The sequence below is a fragment of the Ambystoma mexicanum genome, chromosome 8 (assembly GCF_040938575.1).
Source record: "Ambystoma mexicanum isolate Mex_15411 chromosome 8, UKY_AmexF1_1, whole genome shotgun sequence".
Lineage (NCBI taxonomy): Eukaryota > Metazoa > Chordata > Amphibia > Caudata > Ambystomatidae > Ambystoma > Ambystoma mexicanum.
Genome location: NC_090929.1, coordinates 271,323,622 through 271,339,803, shown reverse-complemented (window position 1 = coordinate 271,339,803; position 16,182 = coordinate 271,323,622). Strand labels below are relative to the sequence as shown.

At 46.6% G+C, this 16,182-nt stretch overlaps 1 protein-coding gene across 1 annotated transcript in view; it reads left to right on the top strand.

Moving 5' to 3' along the window:
• PAPPA (pappalysin 1) overlaps positions 1–16,182 on the top strand; it is a 2,238,202-nt gene that overhangs the window by 2,116,091 nt on the left and 105,929 nt on the right. The window lies entirely within an intron of this gene.

The following is a 16,182-nucleotide window of genomic DNA, read 5'->3' as shown; positions in this document are numbered from 1 at the left end:
TAATTGTAATACTATGCTTTTGTTGAGGCAATGCTAGTTCATCTTAGTGGGGCTGCTATGCTTTTGTTGAGGCAATACTAGTTCATCTTAGTGGGGCTGTTATACTTTTGATGGGACAACATCAGCACTTCTCAGTTGAGCTGCTACACTCTTATTGACAAGGCCCGGCACTTCTCAGCAGATTTATTTTAACTTCAATTGGTTATTTATAGTGCACGTAATACCCAGATGTTTCTAAGCGTGGACCGAGGGATCGAACCTGTGTTGCTCCATGTCGTCTTGCTTCCAAGGCGAGTATGTTGCCCCTGAGCCATCCTCTCGAGACTCTGAAGATCTCAAGTACATTTAGTGATAGAGAACCAGAACTATTGAGCAAGTCTGATATCATCTTCATCATCACCAGAATAATTCAACACTGTCGTGGTTATCCAAGAGCTAATATATTTAAAGGGATGGAATTACTCAGAATGTAGCAGTACTATTCAATAACCCAAAGTGCTTAAGCATAGTTAATGTGAAAATACTACACTTCTCACCGTTGGGACAGTACTGCCACTTTTCACAGAGGGTTCTACACCTTTTATGGGGCAGCACTGATCCAGCCTACTGGACATCTTCACTTTTAATGGCACTTCTCAATAGAACTGCTATACTTCAATAGGAAATGACCAACACTACCCCACAGGGAATTGCATACTCTTGATGCCACCGAAGCAGCACTTCCACCCATCAAAGCTGCTTTATTTTTAATGGCATAGTGCATGTACTTCTCAGCCACTCTGTTTTACATTTAAACAGACCAAATTGTCATTTCTCAGCAGGACTGCAACACTATACCATTGTGTTTTGTATGTTGAGTGCTTCTTCACCACCATTGTGGGTTCATGGCACTTTCCCACTGTCTAAATAGTAGATCTGGCTACATTCTATTGGCAACAGGCATGTCCCGAGCTGCCTGCTGTACATAAGCTGCAGCTCAGGATGTTGGATGCCGTGATGAGACAAGGGATAGAAGTCTCGGGCCTGTAGGATAGCAGAATCAGCAGGGTCTTAAAACCTGCTCACTCATTCTGGAGTAAGGGGCCATGGGGCAAAATGAGCCTGATCTCACATACAGGGGGTTGTTACCCCTTTATCTCTCCTGAATGAAAGAATGAGCTCTCTCAGACACAAGTTATCACCCCTGCACACACAATGAATGGATATGGTATGGATCTATAGATCGGGAAAACTGGAGTGAGAATTCAGAGTGTTTTAACAGAAATATAATTGTCTTCCCAGATGGGTGACTGTCTCTATTAATACACATGGGGCCACTGAGATGAAAAAGAGTGAAACTGGATGTTCAGTTATGAGATTACCAGCAACGGGTATAGTATGCTCCAAGGAGTGAGGTGCCCATTCAATATATCACACTGTTTAAAGGTGTGAGACCCATCCTGAATGCTTGCCCAAAGAGCCTTGTCCAGAGTTTCACACTGAAGAAGTGAGCATGTGATCCGGGGATTCCTATGCACCCACTTGCGAGATTTGCACCAAATTAGTGAGATTGTGCTCCAAGGTAGGAGGCACACGCACCGTCTTTGCTCTGAGGTTTGACACACTCACAGGATGGGATGGCATTTCGTTCTACCATCATAGTTGTGTTGCTCTGCCTTTTGAGGGCTACTACAACCTGGATGATTATAGAGGAGTGGAGTAGGGGTAGTGGTGGCCTACTGGAATGCAACTGGGAGGTTTAAACCTCCTTCTTACTTGACTTTAGTATATGCAGTACATACTAGCCAATGTTTCCCCTGTTCAGCGACCCCCCCCTCATACCAAGTTGGCGACTATGTGCAAATGCGGTCATATAACCGCTGGTGATGTCACTTCCTATATTTGGGCACCCCCCGGGAAATTCATAAATCGGCTCCCCTGATAATACTTGTATTGTTCAGTCACTTGGGATTTTCTCTGCAAAAAAGCTGCATGACCTCTCTCCAGCAATGCACCACCAAGTTCTTCCAATCTGACTGATCTAGTTCTACGCAAGGACTCCGATTTCAAAGCATTCTGTGAAATATAACGCTATTGCGTCAGCACAAAACATGCATGCTTATCCATACACTTTGGCATGTAAGCAATATACAACAGAACAGGACTTACTTGCTATGGTAGGCAAGAGAATAGGTTTGGTAATGTGTGTTTCCATGTAAATATGCATATCTGTCAGCGTGTGTGTTATGGCATAACTTATTTTTTCTTCATCCTAGGCTACCCCATAGAGATGAAAGTTAGTATATTTTTTTTAATTTTCCAGGAACATAAAAACAAAAACCTCTTAATTCACCATTAAACAAGCATTTCCATTGCCCCTCTCCTCTTCCTCCGTGCAAGCCCTGTCCCACCCACGTGCAGGAGAAGATAATCTTCCAATCAGTATTTCCAAGAGAGACTTATTTAGCAATGTTCACAAATGTCCATGCAGCGGATACAATGTACATCAGGGCCACTTGGAGAGGGGGGCTGAACTGCCACCCCAACAAGGGTACCTTAGCCCCGACAGGACCAGCTATGGGTCAGATCCTACTTTGAGGGTCAGCAACTATTCCAGCACAATATTTTTGTAACAATGAAGACCATTCCATTTCTCTGGATGGACTGACATTGTGTAACAAACCCATAATGTTCTCAATGTCATAGATTTCTTGTGCCTTACATGCCCATTCTCTCTCAGTAGGTAGGGATTACTAGACAGGCCCCGGATGCCACAAAGAGGAAGTGGGCCAAATGTAGGAGCTGTCCCCATAAATCATCACTCTTTTCCAACCTAAACAGCACCAACATCAGGTCAGTCTCCCTGTGAAGCCCTTCCAGGTCCCTGATCCATCCCAATACCTCTTTCCAATACATTTGCACTCTACAACATAACCACCACATATGCCAATGATAGGCCCTTTCCCCACATTTCCTCCAAAAGTGGAGGCTTATGGCTGGGAACATCCAACACACTCTTAATGGAACATTCTGCCACCTATGAACTAGCTTCATACCATGGAGCTTGTATTGAAATGCTATCAATGTCGTGTGCGCTATAATACACAACTGCTTCCATGTCCCATCATCTAAGTGCACCCCTCAGTTCCTTTCCCACCGACTGTTGAAGCCCACAGCACTCCTACATTTGACAATATCAGAGGGGAGTATAGTTTTGATATCAAACCTTTAAACATGTAAGTCTAAAATCTGTTCAGTCAGGTTCAATTCTCTTTGGATCTTTAGTTTCCATGGATGAGACATCAGCACCACTTTGAGCTGTAAATAACCAAAATAGACAATTTACCAATGTTGAGACCTGCCTCCAAAGCTTGTATGGTGAGAAATGTTCTGTTAACCCAGAGATGGCCAACCCACTTCAGACCTGCCTCAAACCATCTCTGAAACCTCGCTAGGTCTGGAATATCATCCCTAATAGGCGCAGCCCATATATGACTCAACAGGCAGGGCCAAGAAGTGACTCTCTCCATTGCCCTTTATTTCCCCATATTTCCTAATAAATACTCAATATACATTATTCCCTAATACGCTTCGGTATTTTCCCTTTCGAAACCCACAGCCAGTCCTGATTGTCACAGCCCTCAACCAGTAATTTCAAGATCTTCCCATTGTTTATCCCTTTCTTTCCGCATGTGTGGCACCAAGGCTCTCCTCTGCACCGCCCTGTAATAACACTTCGCATCTAGGAGACCTACCCCGTCCATTTACTTCTGCAGGGTGAGAATGTCAGACGCGAATCTATGCTTGTTCCCCTGGTAGAGAAAGCAAAAGAGAAAGCAAATTATCTTATGTTTTGCCTCCTTCAGCATCAGATCAGATACCTTGACTGGCAATGCCTAAAACAGATGAAGAAGTTTAGGCAACAAAATCACCTTGCGTGTGTTGTTCAACCTGCCCATCCAAGATAGTGAACGTTTTGACCACACATCCAAATCTCAGAATAACTTAGTAAACATTGGGGGGTAGATGGCTTCACATAAACCTTCCACGGTCCTAGTCACTGTCACACCCAAATACTATATACGGTCACTGCAAATCATCAACAGGAGAGTGTCCAAGTCATCAGTGTCCATAGCCCTGGCTCTTTCAAATGGGAAAAGAATCTACTTCTGCACATTCACCTTGAACCCTGAAAGAGCTCCATACTCGTGGATCGTAGTCAGTGCTGCTGGAATGGACGTAAGTGGATTGCACAAATGAAACATAATATCGTCCTCGTGCAGATGCAATTTATACTCCCTTTCTCGTAACACTATCCCCTCTATTGGCGCGTAATTCCTGATGGCTTCTGTCAAGGGCTCCATGGAGAGAGCGAAAAGGAAGGGGGGAAGTGGCCAACCCTGCCTTGTGCCTCTCTGCAACTGAACGGACCTGATTTCTTCCCGTTCACCCTATGCCAGGTAGTGGGATCAGTATAAGCCACCTGTATACTCTCGTAATCCTGACCTTGGATCCAAATTTCAGAAGTACAGCATAACAAAACCCCTGTTCCACCGGTCAAAGGCCCTCCCTGTTTAAAGTGTCAGAAGAACCGAATCTCCACCCTCCCCTGTGCTAATTCCATTAAAATCAGGGGTTTCTTCAGCGCGTCCACCCCCTGAAACTCCAGGGATGATGCTATCGTGGTCTGAGTGGACCAACCTCAGCATTAAACATTTGAATCTGCAGGCTAATGTTCTCATGATGATTTTCTCATCGACATTTAACAACGAGATAGGCCTGTAGGAGGCACAACCCGTGGGAAACCTCCCTTCCTTATATAGCACAGAAAGTAAGGCTCTAAAGGAAGGCGGAGCTCATCCACTATACAAAATATAATTGAACAGCTTGGATAGGAAGGGCAATAAGACGTATACATTCTTCTTATAAAACCCTAGCGTGAAGCCATCTTCTCCCAGGGCCTTCTCTGAAGGCATATGTCCTATGGGCACCTTAATCTCCTCAGATGTCAAAGGGGCTTCCAGCTGTGCAGCTTCCTTCCCCGAGAGAGTCGGCAAGACAAAACTATCAAACAATCCCATAGTCTCCCACATCAAATCCTCCCCACTTTTTTTGTACAATAAACTATAAAACCAGAGTGGAGTATATGGATCCCTCTGCATCCTTAATCCCATCTATCCATCTCTCAGCCATCTGTGCATGCAACCTGGCCAATAACAAGGAACCCGCCTTGTCCCTTTTCCCGTAAAATGTCTGTTTGAGGAACCTCATCTTTCTTGCTGTTTCCACTAGACCTAGTATTTTCAAATCTTGCCTCTTTTGTTTAAGGATCCGCTGGGCCTCAGCCGTATCCATACCTTCACCCAGCACCCACCCCTCTAAATTGGCTGAGTTCGCCTTTATCCCCACCCATCCAGCACCGATAGGCGGAAGCCGCCGAGAGGAAGCGCTCGCAGAAGGGTGAGCAAAAGGGCCTGTCTCTGCCCGTAGCCTCATTCAGCAGCCCCGTCGTCGAAGGAGAGGACAGGAGCCCCCCTTCCGTGACCGCCGCGGATCACACAGGAAAGAAGAGCATTTCCTGAGGGAGCAGTAAATTGAATGCTGAGAGCAACTTACCACGCTCCATCACTCCTAATAATCAGCATTCTGCCTATTGAGGCAATCTCTTGCAGTTCCCGAGCATATGCACAGCCCACAGTGTGTTTTCAAGCTGTAGCACCACTACTTGTTATTGGGTGCAGCGTGGTCAATGGCCGTCGTCTTCTCAACAAGGCCGGTGCCTGCCTGACGCCCGACTTCCTGCCTGACCATTGTCCAGCCACGGATTGGCAGAGTTCGCCTTTATCCCCACCCATCCAGCACCGATAGGCGGAAGCCGCCGAGAGGAAGCGCTCGCAGAAGGGCGAGCAAAAGGGCCTGTCTCTGCCCGTAGCCTCATTCAGCAGCCCCGTCGTCGAAGGAGAGGGCAGGAGCCCCCCTTCCGTGACCGGCGCGGATCACACAGGAAGGAAGAGCATTTCCTGAGGGAGCAGTAAGTTGAATGCTGAGAGCAACTTACCACGCTCCATCACTCCTAATAATCAGCATTCTGCTTATTGAGGCAATCTCTTGCAGTTCCCGAGCATATGCATAGCACACAGTGTGTTTTCGAGCTGTAGCACCACTACTTGTTATTGGGTGCAGCGTGGTCAATGGCCGCCGTCTTCTCAACAAGGCCGGTGCCTGCCTGACACCTGACTTCCTGCCTGACCATTGCCCAGCCACGGATTGGCTGAGTTCGCCTTTATCCCCACCCATCCAGCACCGATAGGCGGAAGCCGCCGAGAGGAAGCGCTCGCAGAAGGGCGAGCAAAAGGGCATGTCTCTGCCTGTCTACACCGGGCGAGCGCGAGGCGCGTCCCTCTGCCCAACCAAATTCCCAAAAACTGTTCTTCATCCAAGGCACCCAAAGGACCTTAACAGCTAGAACATGTGGTAAGATCTACCTATGCCTAGCCACCCTCAGTATATCATGCACTAGCATACCGCGTTACAGTTTGTATCCTTATCCATCCTTTACCTAAACATTTATGTTGTGCCCAAATCGGAAGCCGCCGGTAGCACCTGGTCTGCCTCCTACCTACTCACCGGCCTATACTCCCGTAGTTTTCAGAGCGCCTCCACCAAGCATGCCCCATCTATAAAGCGCTGTCTCTCTTGTTCACTCCTGTACAATCCTCACATGCGCAGCCGGGTTAGCCTATGCTCGGAACCAGTATGTTGATCTAACTACCCATGCCAATCCTATTTGCTGCCCATTGTATGTCTAGCCTGTGTAGCTTGTGTTGAAATTTGCTTTTTGACCAAACTGTCCATGCAAATCCTATTTGATGCCCATTGTATGCCTAGCCTGTGTGGAATCTAGCCTCTTGTGCAGCCTGTGTTGAAATTTGCTTCCTGACCAAACTGTCCATGCAAATCCTATTTGATGCCCATTGTATCCCCAGCCTGTGTGGAATCTAGCTTCTTATGCAGCCTGTGTTGAAATTTGCTTCCTGACAAAACTGTCCATGCAAATCCTATTTGATGCCCATTGTATGCCTAGCCTGTGTAGAATCTAGCTTCTTGTGCAGCTTGTGTTGAAACTTGCACATTGCTTAATTGCCCACCCTAGCCATCCGCTATGTCCTTCTTCCATAGAGCCACGCTAGTGCTTGCCTCTCTCCTTCCCCTAGTCCATCCAGGGACACCAGCACTCCCCAACCGCTCCCACGCTACCCTGCCCTTTCCCAAACCCCACTCCCCCTTCAGCATCAATCCCACAGTCCATGTCGCCCCACTCAGCCCATCTGAATGGATACAACGCTACGCCACATGTCCCACACCTCTTGTCCCACCCCCACTTCACATACGTAACCAAAGACTTGGCACCCGGCTTACTAAACCCCAAGCCTCTGCCAAGCCCAAAATCATACCCAGCCCCTCCCCTCACCATCCTCCTCTCAGGAACACAAAAACCAGTAATCCCCCGCTAGTACCTCCTAACATCAAAGGAGCCCTTATCAACGCTCGGTCCCTTGTGGCACACGCCCCAGAGATCTCGGACATTATCACCCTCAACAGTTTGGACTTCCTAGCAGTAACCGAAACCTGTCTCCACCAGGCAGCAGGCCCTGCTCTCTCATTAGCCCTACCAGAAGGCTATACCATCATCAGAGCCGACAGAACTTCCAATAAAGGCGGAGGAGTAGCCTTCATCGCCAAATCCCACCTAGCACTTAGAGCCATACCCCAAATAAACTTCCACTCCGCAGAACTCTTATCTGTGAAACTCTCATTGACGTCAACCACCACAATACTCATGCACCTTGTCTACCGGCCCCCCGGCTCATCATCCACTTTCGAGACCGACATTCTTGACCTCCTCTCCACACACACCAAACTCGCATCAAAGACTATCCTCCTAGGTGACCTAAACCTCGGCCTCCATGACCCCAACGACCCACATGCCCTATCCTTGGCCAACTCCATATCCAACCTCAGTTTTGCACACAGAATTTCCACGCCAACCCACTCCAAACGCAGGACCCTGGACTGGATTGCTGACCTTAACTGTGCCATCACCATTACCCAAAATGAGCCTGTTGCATGGTCCGACCACCACCTCATCCAGTTCGCCATCCCGGGACCACCCTCTACTAAAACTAACATCGAACCTCCATCGCTAGCCAGAAACTGTCGAAACATCTCCATAGAAAGCCTCCAACCTCTCATTAAAAATATTCTTTGCAAACCAAAAGTTAACAACCTCGACCCAACATACCTAGTGGACCTCTACAACAACACCCTCAAGTCAGCCTTAGACACCGTCACACCTCTCAAACTCAGAAAACCTAAGCCCCAAGCACACCTCAACAAATGGTTTACCCCTGAGTTGAAAAACCTTAGAACCTTAAAAAGAGCCACCGCAACCACCTGGCGAAAAACACCCTCTATCTCCAATAGAACAGCGTTTACGCTAGCATCCACAACTTACAAAACAGCCATCTTATCAGCCAAAAAACATACCTACGATACTAGAATCCAAAACGTCAATTCCAGAACAAAAGAATTATTTAGCATCCTAAAAGAGCTAGAGTCCCCAGCACCCCCTACCCAAGACTGTATCAAAAATGTAGATTGGTGCACCAAAATACAGCAAGCCCTAGCAGACAAAATAACCCTCCTCCAAAACAAAATCAAAGCTAAAAAGGCTACCCTTCAAAAGGACCGCTAAGCTGCTAACCTCCACCTCGACAGAACCCCCACCTGTCCACCTTTCACCTTCTCCCAAGTAACACCCAAGGAAGTCGAAAACATTATTAAAAGCCTAAAACCCTCTCACTGCCAAGGCAATGTCTGCCCAGCCACCATCATTAAGGATGGAGCTAAATTCCTAGCCCCCTTCATAACCGCTGTGATCAACTCCTCTTTCTCCTCCAATCAGGTACCCCAAAATCTCAAGGAAGCCTGGGTCATGCCACTATTAAAGAAAGCCAACCTGGACCCGAACATCCCCACCAACTACAGGCCTATAACCACAGTCCCCTTTCTCCTAAAGATCCTGGACCGTGTGGCATATTTGCAAATCCAGAAACACTTAGATGTGAACAACCTCCTCGGCCTTAGACAATCCAGATTTAGACCCAGACATGGGACTGAGACTGCTCTCCTAGACCTAAAGATTCAAATGGATGAGGCAAAGGATAAAGGCAAACTTGTAGTCCTCCTATTACTAGACCTATCTGCAGCCTTTGACCTTGTCGACCACCAAATCCTGGCCAAACACCTCTCCACTGCCGCAGCTTTCTCCTCTAATGCATCTGATTGGATCAAATCCTTCCTAGCAGACCGCACTACCAGGGTCTTTTCACCCTCACCCTCAGCCTCTGCAGACCCAACTCCAATTCTGTGTGGCGTCCCGCAAGGCTCGTGTGTGTCACCCACTTTATACAACATCTTTACGAAGCTCCTCTTCGACCGTCTTGACAACCTGGGTGTCGTCTATACCAACTATGCTGACGACACCCAAGTCCTCATCCACCTCACTGGCTGTTACGACCATGACTCTAATTAACTCAACAGTATCTATCTCGAAATCCAAGCCTGGATGGCTGACAACTGTCTTTGTCTCAATGACGACAAGACAGAGCTGATGATCGTACGCTCTCAGGCACGCCTGAACAAACTCAACCGCAGCTACTCCTCCTTCGTCATTGACAACAACACAATTAGCGTCTCCAAAGAGATAAAAACCCTGGGGGTCTACCTCGATTCAACCCTCTCCCTCAGAAAACAGGACAACAGCATTGCATCCTCCACAGCCTACACAAACAAACTTATATATAGTTGCAAACCCTTCCTATCTACAAGTAGCTGCTTAACACTAGCCAGAGCACTCGCTCTCTCCAAAATTGATTATTGTAACACACTATTCCTCGCCACCTCGGAACATAACCTCAACAAACTTCAGGTGCTCCAGAATAACTCATTAAGAGCAGCTCTCAGCCTCCCGAGATCCTGCCACATCACCACACACAGACAAAACGCCAACTGGTTGCCCATCTGCTACAGAATTACCCTTCGCACCCTGGCCATCACGCACAAATGCCTCACCAATTCCGCACCGAAATATCTCGCAGATAAACTCTGCCCCCACCAACCCACCCGAATCACTAGATCCTCCAACTCCTCAAATCTAATGATCCCAAGATATAACCTCAAATCAGCAGGCGGCGCCAGCTTCCCAGTTCAAGCAGCCAAACGTTGGAACGCCATCCCCATCACCCTCAAACAGGAACCCTCCTTCCACACCTTCAAAGCCGGCATAAAAACGTGGCTAAACAACAACCCGTCTCAGTAAGGGACCAGCCCCCTCAGTTACAGATCCCAATGTAACCAGCGTACACCGTTGCCTTACTATCTGTGTATCTTGTAAATCGACCCAACTGTAACCAGGGTCACTGTAACTCACTATCGACCCAACTGTAACCAGGGTCACTCCTTCTGTTATTTACTGGTATAACCTGCATACCTATTGCAACCTGTAACCTATATTCTCAAGCGCCCAGTTACCCCTAGGTTCGGCGCGTGATACAAATAATAAACAAATACAAAATAAACAAAATACAAATACAAATGTATCTCCATCCGAAGAGCATCCTCAATCAGAATCCTCTCCCTCCCTGATAAATGTGCCCCTCCACGTCGCCTTCACCGCTTTCCAGACCATGCCGATTTCCAGTTCCCCAGTATCGTTGGTCCTAAAAGAAATCTCAAACCTCCCTCTGTAATTCTTACCCAAACACCTGATCTCAGCATAGGTAGTCCCTCTGAGAAAATCCCATAACGAACATGTCGTGGTCCTTCCAGCCCACTGGCTGTATCTCACAGTATCCAACCCTATCCATCAAACACTGTTCAAGGAGTAAATAATGATCCTTTTGTACGTATTGTGGTGAGGGGAAAACAATGTGTAGCCCTTTTCCCCAGGGTTTGCCCAACCTCCGTACATCTGACAGTCCCATGGCTTCGATAATATGTCTGAGTGCCTCAGTCCCCAGTGCAAACTTCACCCCCCCCCAATTTCTCTAAGGGAGAATCTATCGATAACCAGGTCTGCCAACAAATTAAAGTCACCTCCCAGAATGATCAAGTCAGTACCCAATCCCAACATATGATCTAATGCCTGTCTGCGGAAATGTGTCTGTCCCTGATTCGGGCTGTAAATAGATGCCATCACAATCAATGTCTCGCCCAGAAACCCTGCATGACCAAAAGTGGGCCATCCAACAGGCCGTTCATCTCTAAAAAGAGGCGCGCTGGCCCACAAGGCGTTCAATTAACCAAATACCCTATTCAGGAGCTCCTTCTAAACAATGATTACATTCTCTCGTAACCTCCACACGATTCACTCTAAATGGTTCGTCACAATCATTACACTGATATTAATGCACTAAATGTATACCCACCACAGCCTTGAACAAGACCCCTGTCGGATTTGAAACATGTGTTGGCTCAACTATACCAATAAAAGGCTGATCTTCACTAATATAATCATCATGCTATGAAAGTAAAAAGAAACCTCTGCTTAATTCTGAATACTTAGTAAAGATTATTAAGAAAAAGTATCCTACCGACTTAGCGCCAGTGGGACACAGGCTCACACCCCATTTTGTTCTAACCATAATCTGAGATGACAGTGCACCGTCTCATATGAAACTAGTCATCGGCAGTAAGGTCCCCATTATTGTGTACTGATCAGCGGTGTGATCTTAACATTATAGTGCGCTACCATCCACCGCTCTTACCCTCTGTAAAATGATGCTTTCTCTTTTTTCGTAGTGCCTGTCCATCGTTTTGGTGATGGCATCAAAAGCATTAGGTCACCAGCATCAGGGCCATTAATATCAGGCAGGCTTTTTTATGCCCAACTTCAAAACCCAGGCTTTGCATAAGTAAGCTCTATGTATTTCTGTACTAAAATTGGGGCCATGCACTGCCATGACATAGTCCAAAAAATCCTCTTTCCACAAATCCCATTTGATCAAGGGTTCCCCTAGTCTTGGTAAGAAATGTACAGGTAGAGTACTCATTTATACCAAGGTGTTTAAGCAGTGTACGGAATGGATAACAACTCACACAAGTCAATGATAATGCAAAAAGAAATTGAGTGACAGCCCAGGGGAAATAGTTAGGTAGCAGACCCTATGGGACCATCTGAAATAACAGTGAGAACACAGTAGATAAGTGGTGTAACTACTATACTGCACTGCTGCAATGTAATCTAATTAATATAGAACATATAAAGTGAACAAGGAATGGGTTGTAGTGTAGTCTGCCCAGTGGTCAATGACTCCAAATGCAATTGGAATATGTTATTTATTTATTTTTGAAGTCAAGAAATGCAGTACCATATAGCGAGGAATACAGCAGTGTTCGTTGTGGCAAAATCAGGAAATGTGCCAACAGATGTGGGGTCACCGCCCCATGGGATCCTTAAGTGGTAGGATGTCACCGTCACCACATTCTGCAGTCCAATTTCATATGGAAACAAAGCAGATCAGCTGAATGTGTCAAGATTGCTGCCCCACAACAAACTGCTGCTTGCGGTCGATCAGCACCGCATCCCAGGAATGCAAACGTAGAAACAGCTTACTGGTGCAGCAGGCGTTCACACAGCGCACGTCTGACGTTGGACATGAGTGCTGGGGTCGGGAGAGGTCCTTTCCTCTCGTTGGCGTCTCTGGCAGATGAGAGGCGACACTTTTGGTGTGCCGAAAGACACCGGGAAGGACTCTGACTCCAGCGCACTCTGGAAAACTGACAGGAGCCGCAGCCAGCCCGCTCCTCGCAAAGGCACATTGAAGATGATGCACACCGCAGTAGAAGGCAACTGTAATCTGGTGCTCTGAAGGAACCTAAGACCTGTTGAAGATCTGCCTGAAAGGTAGGCGCAGCCATTTGTGCCACAGGCTTGCCTGGAAGAGCAAAGGGTTGCAGGGCATGGTAACTTCCCCACGCTGGAAGTCTGGGAAATGCAGCAACCAGTCCGCAGTCAGGAACTGTAAAGCAGGTTGAGGGGCAATCTCGAGCTCCTCGCTAAATGTTATACCCAGGAATGAGGTCAGTCCTCCAAGGTGTAGTTTTATCTTCTTTATTAAGGTTCATCCAAATGTCCATCTCCAAAATCGGGCTGCAGCAGCTGCCTGTGTTTCACCAAGTGGGCTCTGTATGTACAAACCTGACATTCAAACATGTAATGCAACAGACTGGGGAGGAGGCCCAGGTTGAGCATAAACAAACATATTTGAAAAGAAACAAAATACTTCACATGTATAGTGACTGTATGCAGCCACCATTTTAAAGATAACTATTTCATCATTTCATCATTTTGTAGGCAAACAATATAAAAATGTTCTTCTGCAAATAAAAGGGATTATGGGAAATGTAGGTCCTCTATTCTCGATTAGAGACATGTTCTTCTGCGTCATTCTTGTCTTCAGGTGCCCAGTTAGGGTTCCTCATAGTCTTTCCTCCCGAATCTATAGTTGGCTATCTCGGATTCAGTCCAAGGGCCTCATTACAGGCCTGGCAGTAACAGTGCCGGTAAAACTTGCAGGTTGCTGGAGGACTCGTAATGAATGACCGGCACCTGACTTCCCTGTGCCACTGGGCTATCCCGAGTTGCCGGTAATTTTGTAATTCCCCATTCCCATTGAGGCCGATATGGGGAACATGAAGCACTGGAACCGTTAATAATGGTGTTGATTAGGTAGCCTAATATAGTAGTTACTCACCATATAGGGTAATGTACTTCTGGCTTATAGTCCACTTTCCTCCATACAAATGAGTTGTCCCAGAAAAGGAACAGGATTGAGTTCTTTGCGAAGCAGACGTAAACAGAAAATGCTGGTGAGTATGCACGGCACAACCACATGCATACATCTACCATGCACTACGCTTAAAATGCCAGTCCTTTTCTGCATTTTTATTCAAAGGAGGACACTATTTGGTGGGGATGGAAGGAAAGGAGAAAACAGGACATAGACTAGGACTACAGTAGTCACTATGTTCTGTAAATTTAACTTACTTGTACGTCCTGGCCACATTCCCTCCATACTATTGGGACACTAGATAGCAAATTCATACAGGGAGGAAGAAGCTGGTCACATACATTTAACTAAACAGGTTTTCAAGAACGGATTTACCAAAAGAAGCATCAGAAAGGAAACTTGACTGCAAAAAATCATGAGGGTTTTACCAAGTTGCCACCATAAAGATATCAATTCAATCAATCAATAACTTCATTTCGACCATGAGGCCATTAACGTACATCATAACACATAAAACAACAGTAAAACAAATGAATTTGAGTTCAATCTACAATATTATCAGAACAATCACCATTACTCCATGACACAGTTGTTTGCCCACATATTCGCTTCCCAGTCGGGATCTCCATAGCTGCAGGTAGGAGCTAATGCAGCAGCTATGTCAGACTAAGCAGTTCTCTTGTTAACTGCTGTATGGGGTTGCACTGTTACACAATATATGTTAGGGACCGGAATTTGACATACCAACATACTTGGCCCTAAACTAGGGGCATGCCATGGTAGTGGCCTTCTGCAGATCTCAAACCCTTGTGCACATATCCTCGAATGGATTGTGCCCTCTCACGTATTCCTCATCTTATGATATTCCCATATCCAGCTTCAGCTGCTTTGGAAATGTTTTCCAGCAGAGGGCGCTATTTGCCGATGTTGGTCGACTCGATGTCCCTTGGAAGCCTCCATCTCGATGATGACTTCATCTATTGCATAAATTGCGCGCAGCGACTATTGGCTTCAGTTGCGTTTTTCTGCAAAGTTATCACTTCGGATACAGTACGCTTTGGTTCCATATCGAGAATCTTCAAATATATTGTTAAAAATTGCATCATCATCGGCGTCTTCGACTCCGAGATCACGGTTTAAGAAGTGCCACGATTGTGGCACTAAGATGTCCCTTACGGACCCCCATTGGGTGTGTCTGTGGTGCCTCAGTTCCTCTCACGCTACCTTCGACTGTAAGGCCTGCCTATCAATGACTGAGAAAGCCCGAAAGAGCGAAAAGGAAAATTAGCAGTAGGTAGGTCAAAATCCCCTTCGACCCTGTCAGAAAAAGTGCCTTCAGACAAGTCGAGAAAAGTTTCTCCTCGTCGTAAAAGGATAAAGAGGTCGAGATCACACAGTGGTTCTCACCACTCGTCATCTTCACAACGATCGAGGAAAAGGCACCGTAGGTCGCCGTCTTCAATGTCGAGTTCCTCCCCAGAATGGGTTATATGCCCAACTAAATCGGCCTCTGAGTGGGAGAAGTTCAGAGTAAAGATGATGCAAGTTTTTGAAAATGTGGCCTTGACCCCCTCGAAAACTTGTGAAAGCCATGCCCAGGTCGGAAAACAGGACAAGAAAAAAGATAAGGGTAAATACTGTGCATTTTCAGGCCCGGAAGGCAAAGAAAAATCTCCTCGAGAGCAGTCGAAGGATCCCTTGAGTTGAGACACATTGTCCTCGAGGAAGAAGTCATTGACGCCATCGGCGCCAAAAGACTCCTCATCGGACCGTGACAGGTCCTCGATGCCAAAGGCGTTAGACAAGTCCTTGACCCTGAAAGCATCAGACAAGTCTTCAACGTCGAAGCCCTCAACGTCGACTGTGTCGAAGCCCTCGACAACGACTGTGTCAAAGATTTCGGCGCCGCCATTGACGCCATCGAGGATCACAGAAAAGATATATACACCTTTACCGAGAAAGGACTTTTTTATGAGGAAGCAGAACATTCATCAGATGATGCACAACCTTTTGGTCTCCAGTATGGAACATCTGTGTGCCTGAGCCTTTGATTTTAGAGTAATCAAGATAAATAAATGTACAGAAGTCTCTGCAGAATGCAAGTGGACTAGATACGTCACCAGAATTAGAGTTTCAGAGACCAGACCCTTCTCACCACGCTGAAGGGTCTTCAGACAGTTAATTTCCAGGGTGGTAGAGTATATGGGGTGGAAAAGACCAACACCCATATACAAACAGGATAATCTCACTGACATCCATGATAAGGGACCCCAGGAGGAACCTATTCTTCCTTTTCATGTGGTATTGCAAAGAAGAGTGACTTCAAATTGGGAAATGCCAGAATTGATTC